This window comes from Typha latifolia, chromosome 2 (genome assembly GCF_019914945.1).
Source record: "Typha latifolia isolate L0001 chromosome 2, TyphaL0001v2, whole genome shotgun sequence".
Taxonomy (NCBI): Eukaryota; Viridiplantae; Streptophyta; class Magnoliopsida; order Poales; family Typhaceae; genus Typha; species Typha latifolia.
The window spans coordinates 12,348,856-12,358,466 of record NC_133087.1 but is presented as its reverse complement, the minus strand read 5'-3'; positions in this window follow the sequence as shown (position 1 = coordinate 12,358,466).

Genomic DNA, 9,611 nt, shown 5'->3' with positions numbered 1-9,611 from the left:
AAATAACAAAGGTATGATAAATATATCAAATATATATATATTTTTATTATTTGATATTTGATTGATATTATTTTACATGTATCTAAAAAATTATTTAATCTTCTACGATTTCTTTTTTGTATGATTAAATAAATAAAATTATAATGAGTTGAAGTGAATTTAAGCTTAAATATGATGAGGTAAAATATATATTTTTTCTAAATTTGTAGTACCTTTGGTAATCAGAAATTTTAAACGAAGATACATCGAACGACTCTAAAGATGTACGAGAAGTACTTTTGCATTGATTTTGTCTTAATTTTCAAATACACTTTCGTTAGGTCTGAAAACTAAGTACAAGGCCTGTGAAGAATCCAAAGAAATAAAAGCAAAACATTTGAAATCAAAATAGGAGAAGAATAATTCAAAATAGTGCCTGGTACATCACATGATTCACCATCAATCCCAATAATGCGAAATAACGTCAGTCTTGTGAACTGAAGGTACGTAGTTCGATCCTTCTAGATCTAAAAAAAGATAAATAAATAATGCAAGAAGAATAGTCTCCTTAGCCCATGGCAAGCTTGTTAATAAATTCATTAAATAAATAATAAATTCATGAATAATTATATAATAAGTTAGGGTTGCAGCTTCGTTTGCACTTTTTCGTATTCCTTCGCCTTCAGAAGAAAACAAAATATCATAATCAAAGGAAACTTTGTCAATCCTAAAATCTGAAATAGATGCTTATTATATACTCTTCACTCCCATCTATTATGAAATCTAAAAATCTAAAATAGATACTTTGATGCATTCCTTTGCACCACTTAAACCTTTTGGCAGTTAAAAAGGAGGTAAGCAGCACCTAACCTTTAAAAAGTGGGAACTCAAAACCCTACCTCTTGGTTGGTAAAACTCCAATTACTTGAGCTAAACTACTCTTTTAACCAATGAGACTCATTCATGTTAATATTTTTCATCATAAACCAAGTTGCTAAATGACCAAACTATTCCATTATCAAATCAAAACATATTTTTATAAGGATTATTAAGTCATTTCATATATCTATTGCAACTAAGTGTAAAACGCAAACCATCAGAGTAAACTATAATTTACCATGAAAATAATTATCCTCTTTTTGTCGCATATCACTCTTTATTTCGAAATAGGTGGTGTCAATTAGTGTGTGAAATTGTGATTCGCTTGCCTGACGCATAAAACAACAAACTATCTACATCTTGGATTCCGACATTGCTTGAGATTCTCGTAGTTCACACGGAGAAGCAAACAAATGAACACACGACAATATGTACATGAACTGTAGCAGTAGTACTACTGTATTCCCTCTTCACATTTGGAGCTCCTGTGTTCAGTTTTTTTTTTTTTCTTTTCTTTTCTTTTCGTAAGAAATTTTGCAGTTGAGAGAGGTTTTAAAATTAATTATAACAAAGAAATTTTGCTAGTGATCATATGATCGTACTCATATATTGCTTCCATTTAATGCATTTGTCTTGCAAATGACAAACATATACATCAATCAACAACAATCGGTAGATGGGCTTGAATTAATTACGGTGCATTAATGGTCGGAAAAAACGATCTCGATGCATCCATCAGACAGCCAAAGATGAAGAGCAGGGAAGTAGGCACGCTCAATGTTAGGAGTACCGTCAAGCCGACGGCCAAGCCTGGCCTGGTGTTCATCAAGAAGGTCTGGAGAAGGCCCACGAATTCACAGACGCCGGAGACGTAGTACTCGTAGTACTCCTTCTCCCACTCCGTCCAGTCCGGCGGCAGGTCAGTGCCGCCGTCCTCCGCGACCCTCACCTCGTGGATGCGCTTCCTCAGCACCACCATGTCTTCGTCCACGGTCCCGCCGCCCCAATCCCGGCCGTCGGCGTCGCCCTTCGACGATTGGGTCACCGTCCTCCTCGGCCTCGGAGACAGCTGCTGGGGAAACGCAGGGGGAGACTGGCATCGGGAATGATGATGCCATGAGAAAACAACCGGAGAGTGAGAGGATGGAAAGAGGAGCGTTTGCATTCTTTTTTTTTTGTACTTTATTTTATTTTGTTTGTAATTTGGGAGAGTTAGTTATGCAGTGCTGCCTGCTTGCCCTGCCTCTGTATATATAGGATTGAAATGGGAAAGGGATTGAAGGTTGGGGGAACACGCAGGGAAACAGGGAAAAAAAGAGTCATTGATGCGTTTAACTTTCACAGTACGAAACTTATCTATGTAAATGGTCCATTCCTAAACTTTAAATGAATCTATTTTAAGCAAGTTAGCTTCCATTTTTTAGTCCTCCTACCTGTTTCTATTTCGATTTATCCATTACGATTTAATGCCCTATAGTTTTAGGAGGGCATAAAACTATTCTCATATTTACTGTGACATTAATGATTGATTTTATTTTTGTTTTGTTTGTCATTCATATTCATTGTGAAAAGATGACATCATTATGAATGAAAATAACTAAATAGCATTTTGACTTCTTTGTTCTTTTTTCCTGCCGTAAAATACAATAAGTATTCCATCTTCTTATTCTTACTTATGGCAACAAACAACTTCAATTATTTTTCTTCATTCGAGATTATTATTCAACAAAGTTTTCTCTTATCTTTAAGATAAAATTCTTGGTTAGAGGGCATATTCTCAAATATCAAGTTACTACCTCCAGCAATAAAAATCAACAAAGTTCAGTTTAATCAAATAAATGATAAAATATGCTCGATTGAAATAATCTTTAGATAAAATTATGCAATCATACTGGAGGCCAAAACATGCATATACATAATTATATAATATATCTTAATTTGAGAAAGACGTTTAGGGACTCATCGCTAACGGGGCCTATGGGATCTTAAATAAGGGAGTTAGGATTTGAAAATATTTAACATAATATTAGTTGTTTATCCAATTAGAATATGTTCATGTAAATTATGATGATTTATTAGACTTTATTTACTGAGTTTACATTATTAATATATAGTTATGATAAACTTAACATGTCACTATAAATTATATTCATTTACTAAAGACTACTTTCTAATTATATATTAGGCATACAATAATTATTCTCCTTTGATATAAAATATAAAAGGAACAAATATACAATAATATAATTAAAAATAAAATTATATACTATATCTAATTACAATTCAATTAGTTTACAATTACTACTTTTACTTAACTAATTACTAATTATACAATAATAATCATTATCCATTAACATAAAAATAATTATTTGAGTTAAGAATTTTATTTTTATAGAAAATAATATATAACAATAAGGTGCTAGAAATATATTATATATATATATATAAGTATACATGAACATTAATAGAAACTTATATAATTTAATTATTTTTAATGGCACTATATATATTAATCTAATAATGATAATTAAGCTATAAATACCAAAATACTTATAATTACAATTAATTATATTTTCTCTATTTATGCTTAGCTAATAATTATATTAGTGAGTATATATATCCTTAAACTAATTAACTATTTATTTAAATTTAATGTAAATAAAAATAATTTAAAATAAAAAGGAGAGAAGCTCTCTCTATTACATTGCTGGGCCAAGCTCAGCTCTATCCTTGCTGTAGTGCTGGGCTCGGCCCAGCACTGTAGATAGCAATAGAGAGAGAGAGAGAGAGAGAGAGAGGAGAACGAAGAGACAAGAAAAGAAAGAAGAAGAAGAAAGGAGAGGAGAAAGTAGGACAAGGAGAAGAAGGAGAAATGAAGAAGGGAGAAGGGGGAGGGCGGATCTAAGCTGGCGAGGAAGGTATCGGCCGCTGCTAGCTAGTTAGTGGCCGGCCTCTCGATAGCTGCTCGACTCCAGCAAGCCCAAGCCCATGGGCAAGAAAGAAAGAGGGGGAGAGAGAGGGATGAGAAAGAGAAGAGAGGAGAGAAGAGAGGAGAGAAGAGAGAGGAGGCTCACCTTAGTGATGACAACGATGATGATGATAATAAGCTGGCACCGATGGGGAGAGGGGAGGGGTTGAGAAAGAGAGATAGAGAGAGATAGAGGGAGAGAGAGGTGGTGAGGTCCATTATCGGTAAGTGTTCTTCGATCTTCAATGTGGCCAAGATTGAGAAGACTCTAGGCTAGGTTGAGTCCAGCTTGGGTCAATTGTGATGGAGGTTTGGGCTTGGATGCAAGGGGATGATCTCGACTGGCTCAATATAAGCATGGACAAGATAGGGCTACTCAGACGTGAGTCTTTGGTCTACTCTGGATCCTCCTTGAATTCCAATGGTGGTGAAAGTGAAACAATCGCTTCACAGACTAGAGAAACTATGGTTGCTGACTTATGGTCAATGCTCATATTGGTAGGGGGCAACAAGAGCTTCATTAGTTGTATGCCTCAATAGTCCTCCATCACGTGGCAGAGGTGGTGGTGGGGTCTGGTTGCGAAAGAGGATCTTTAATGCCTTGGGGTAAAGCCACGAGTCAATGACGACTTGTAGCAACAACTCGATTAAGGCTTGTATAAATTATTGTGATGCTAAAATCGAGGCCCATGAATCCATGAAATACGAATTGCATCGATCTCATCATCTGATCCAAATTGACGGACCTCGATGTTGTGGAAGTGGCTACTGTTAGCGAGTTGGGGTTTAGTTCTCTCCCCTTGAAGATTGTCTTGGACGTCTCCCTATGGTGCTTTGCTGCCATAGATTTGGTGGTGGCCATGATGGTCCGAGGATCTCCTGCTGTGATACTAGCTGTTGTGAACCGATTTATGGTGGTTTATTTGAGGTGATGGTGGGGCAATTTGGTGGTGGAATTAATGGATATGATGAGTAGCCTACCCTGCCCCTATATATATAGGATTGGAATGGGAAACAAATTGAAGGTTGGGGAACATACAAGAAACGAGAAAAAGGAGAAATTGATGTGTTTAATTTTGAAATATAATTTTTTATTTTAAAATAATAACCAAATATTGTAATAATCACATTCTAGAATACAAACACTATCTATCAAAATTATACCTTATGCCACACACTAACATAATTATTAATTTACCCTTAATATCTATTACATCCACCTTCTTTTTATTAAATCAAAAAGATTTTTTTATGATAATTTTATAAAAAACACATTTTTCCTTCACTTTATATCACATCAAAAGTTAATATTATATACTTATTTCAGAATATAATTAAAGTGAATATAAGAATAGTTATTCCTAGAATAAATACCTTATTTTGAAATAACAAAGAGGAATACCTATTCTAGAATTGATTATAAAATAAACGAGGCCAAAAGTTTTCAACTAGTTTATGCCTACACTTTAATAATTACATATGAAATTAGGTGTGTTTTAAAATAGCTGTTATAGTTAATTTTTAAATATAAGTTGCTAATTGAGTCAGTGATTTAAATGAAAAAAAAATAAAACTATTCAATAAATTGCTGGGAAATTTTTTTTACATAAAATTGATTTTTGGTTTAGCAGTTTTCATATAAATTGATGATTGGGAGAGTGTTTTATATGGAAACAAATTTCGTCAAACGTGGCAAATTTTCTGAGTGATTTTAAAATTCTTATAAGTCACTTTGAAAATCGTTGATTGGGACAACGATTTCGAAAAAAATACCTAATTTTATATATAAATTTTGAAATGTAATAGACCTGTAAAAAAATTGGGAGGGCTAATTTGGCCAAAAACTCTTCATTTTATAAGCTCAATAGAAAAAAGCTAAACTAAAAATTAATTTTTAAAAATGAGTTTTTCTCCCTCCTTAGACTAACCCTAGTTTAAAAGGAAAAAACCCAATCTATTTTAAAGATGAATATTAGGAATTTTCCATTCAAGTACCTCGGTGCTTTGATATCCCCCACGAGTTATTCATGATCTTTAGGTCTTGTTAGCCATTTTAATCAGTGGCTGGCCGGGTTTTGACTTAATCAACTCTATGCTTAATTCCATCTTAATCCACTTGCTTTCATCCACCTAGACTTCATTAATGCTTGTGGACTAGTATACAAAGGCAACTATAACTTTTCTCTAGGATAAAAGCCATAACAAGAAAGGCTTGCACCTAGTTGGTTGATCCAAAATCACCAAGCCAAAGATCTTAGGGTGTTTAGTCATTGGATATCTACGCCTAGTACTGCTATCTCTTGTGGCTAAGTATATTCTCTACTTGCTCAATTTTGAGCCCACTTACCGAGTTAGACTAGTTCAGGCAAAGTATAGGCTGGACGCTGATTTGCGAGGGCCCTTAGAAAAGCTTGTAAAGTAGCCTAGAGCTGGAGGCTGGCTTGCAAGGTCCTCGGCCAACACAGGACTAGGTTCTTTTAGATCATCCAGTCTAGGGCCTCAACCTTGATCATTAACGATCTCTGGATTGATACCCTACCTCTAGCAAGTGGCCCACATTCATAAATATTGACCTAGTTCATAGGTCAAACCTGTAATCGAGCTCATTTATTATAATCATGCCTGCCATGAGGACAGGATCCTCAAACTTTTCGGACCCTCCTTGGTCGAGAGGGATTTTGAGGTTCACTTTTCCATTCATACTGACCAAGATTATTAGTTTTGTCTTCAACTAACTCGCGTATAAAATAATGTCGGATATCAATATATTTTGTACGCGAGTGTTGAACAAGATTTTTTGATATATTAATAGCACTCATGTTGTCACAATAAAGCACCATAGTATCTTGCTCAATACCGTAATCTTTGACCATCTGTTTCATCCATAGTAACTGAGGACAACAACTTCCCACTGCAATGTACTCGGCCTCCGCAGTAGATAAAGATATCGAGTTTTATTTCTTACTGTGCCAAGCAACCAGATTGTTTCCAATATAAAAACATTCACCTGAGGTATTTTTTTCTATCATCACATGAACCTGCCCAACCAGAATCCGTGTATCTAGATATGATAGCTCCCGAGTCATACGTAAACCAGATACCTAAGTCAATTGTGCCACCGACATATTTTATGATACGTTTCACAGCAAACAAATGTGTCTCCTTAGGTTCAGACTGAAACCTAGTACACACACCGACACTAAATGCAATGTTTGGTCTACTAGTAGTTAAGTATAAAAGACTACCAATCATGCTCCTATACAGTGTCTAATCAACACTTTTTCCTAAAATATCCTTACCTAGTTTGGTAGTTGTACTCATAGGAGTTCTAGCATGTTTTGCATTTTCTAAACCGAATTTAGTCACAAGATCCTTAGCATACTTGGTTTGAGCGATAAATATCTCTCTTTCTAATTGAGCAATTTGAAGTCTCAAAAAGAACTTTAACTCACCCATCATGCTCATCTTAAAATGACTATGCATAAGATTTGCAAACTCTTTAGCTAATGATTGACTCGTTGCCCCGAAGACAATGTCATCCATATATATTTGTGCCACAACTAAACTCTTGTTCGACCGTCTAATGAACAATGTATTGTCCACTCCCCCTCGAGTGAACCCCTCATCTACTAAAAAAGTGGTCAACTTCTCATACCAAGCTCTTGGAGCTTGTTTTAGCCCGTATAGGGCCTTTTTCGGTTTAAACACATGAGAAGGAATTTTTTGATCTTCGAACCCTTTTGGTTGTTCCACATAAACATCTTCATTCATAGTACCATTCAAGAAAGCACTTTTAACATCCATTTGAAATAATTTAAATTTTAAGTGACAAGCAATAGCAAGCAGTATACGAATAGATTCTAATCTAGCAACATGAGCAAATGTCTCATCAAAATCTATACCCTCAACCTGAGTATATCCCTGTGCTACGAGTCTATCTTTATTTCGAACTATATTGCCATGTTCATCACTTTTATTCTTGTAAATCCATTTTGTTCCAATGACGTTCACATTCTTAGGTCTAGGAACTAAATACCAAACATCATTCCTAGAAAATTGCTCTAATTCCTCATGCATAGCATTAATCCAAGAATCGTCTAACAATGTTTCCTTCACATTTTTAGATTCAAAAGAAGATGTATAACAAGTCAATGATACCTCACTTTGGATTTGTCGTCTTTTCTTAATTGATTCATTCACGTCTCTGATCACTTGTGACAGTGGATGATTTGATTTCACTCTAGCAGATGGTTCCGGTATGTTGCAGTCAAGATTAAATACTCTGTAGGCTCTACTATTATTCGAATACCCCAAGAAGATGCCTTCGCTACTTCTAGTGTCAAATTTAGTCAAATATTCTCGATCACACAAGATATAACATTTACTACCAAAAACTCAAAAATATTTAACACTAGGTTTCTTACCTTTCCAGATTTCATAAGTAGTCATTTTTATACCTAGTCTTAGATAAACACGATTTATCACATGTACCGCTGTATTGACCGCCTCCATCCAAAATCTTTGAGTAACCTTTTTAGCATGAAGCATAACCCTAGCCATTTCCTACACAACTCGGTTCTTTCTTTCAACAATCCCGTTTTGTTGTGGAGTTATAAGAGCTGAAAACTCATGTTGAATACGAAGAGAATCGCAAAATATAGAAAAATTTTCATTTTCAAATTCTCTACCATGATTAGAACGAATCCTAACTAGGGTTGTAGATTTTTCATTCTGCAATTTTAAGCATAGTGATTTAAAAATTTCAAAGGTTTTAGACTTCTCACGTAGAAAGACAACCTAGGTATATCTGGAGTAATCATCGACCATTAAGAATATATAACGTTTACCTCCAAGACTTTCCATTTTTGTTGGACCCATCAAGTCCATGTGAACTAATTGAAGCACACGGTTGGTGATAGCTGCATTTACCTTCTTGTGTGAGATCCGAATTTGTTTTTCAATTTGACACGAATCGCACATTCTTTTTGATATTTCTTTCATCTTAGGTATTTCTCTTACCACTTCTTGTTTGGACAGAGTAAATAATTCCTTGTGATTCACATGTCCAAGACGTTGATGCTAAAAATCTGCAATGTCGAAAGAAGCACTGTTACATTTCAGTTTATGTGACATTCCAACAACATAACAACTATCAGATGTTCTAGATCCATAACATATAATATTACCACCATGATCTAGAATAGTACAATCATTTTTGGAGAATTTTACCTCATAATCTTCATCACAAAGTTGATTGATACTCAGATGATTTGCTTTCAAGCCTTTAACATAAAGAACATTTTCAAGAATAGGAACCCTAAAGCAATTAGGGCATTCTTGTGCTATGTGTCCAAAACCAGAACATTCAAAACATTGAACTTTATTCTCAGAATTCTTATTTTTCTGTTTGACACTATTGTTGCTCACACTTATATTCGAACTCACATTATTCTTCTTTTTCACAAAGGCTTTGCTTTTCTCAAGTTTTTCAGCATTCAACTTGTTTGGCTTTCGAAAGAATTTATTAAACTTTTTGACGAACATGGCCAACATCTCAACATCTAAATCACCTTCATCATTAGACTCCTCTATAATTTCTTCAACTGTGGATAGAGCAATTCCTTTGAACTTTCTCGGTTTTGAAATACTGGACTCAAATATTTGTAGATTTTCTACCAATTATTCAACTTTCACACAGACCGAGAGCTGCGTTCACAAACGCGTTCGAACGCAACCTGAATGGTACTCTAAATCTATTCATATACTGCTTGCTATTGCTTGTCAC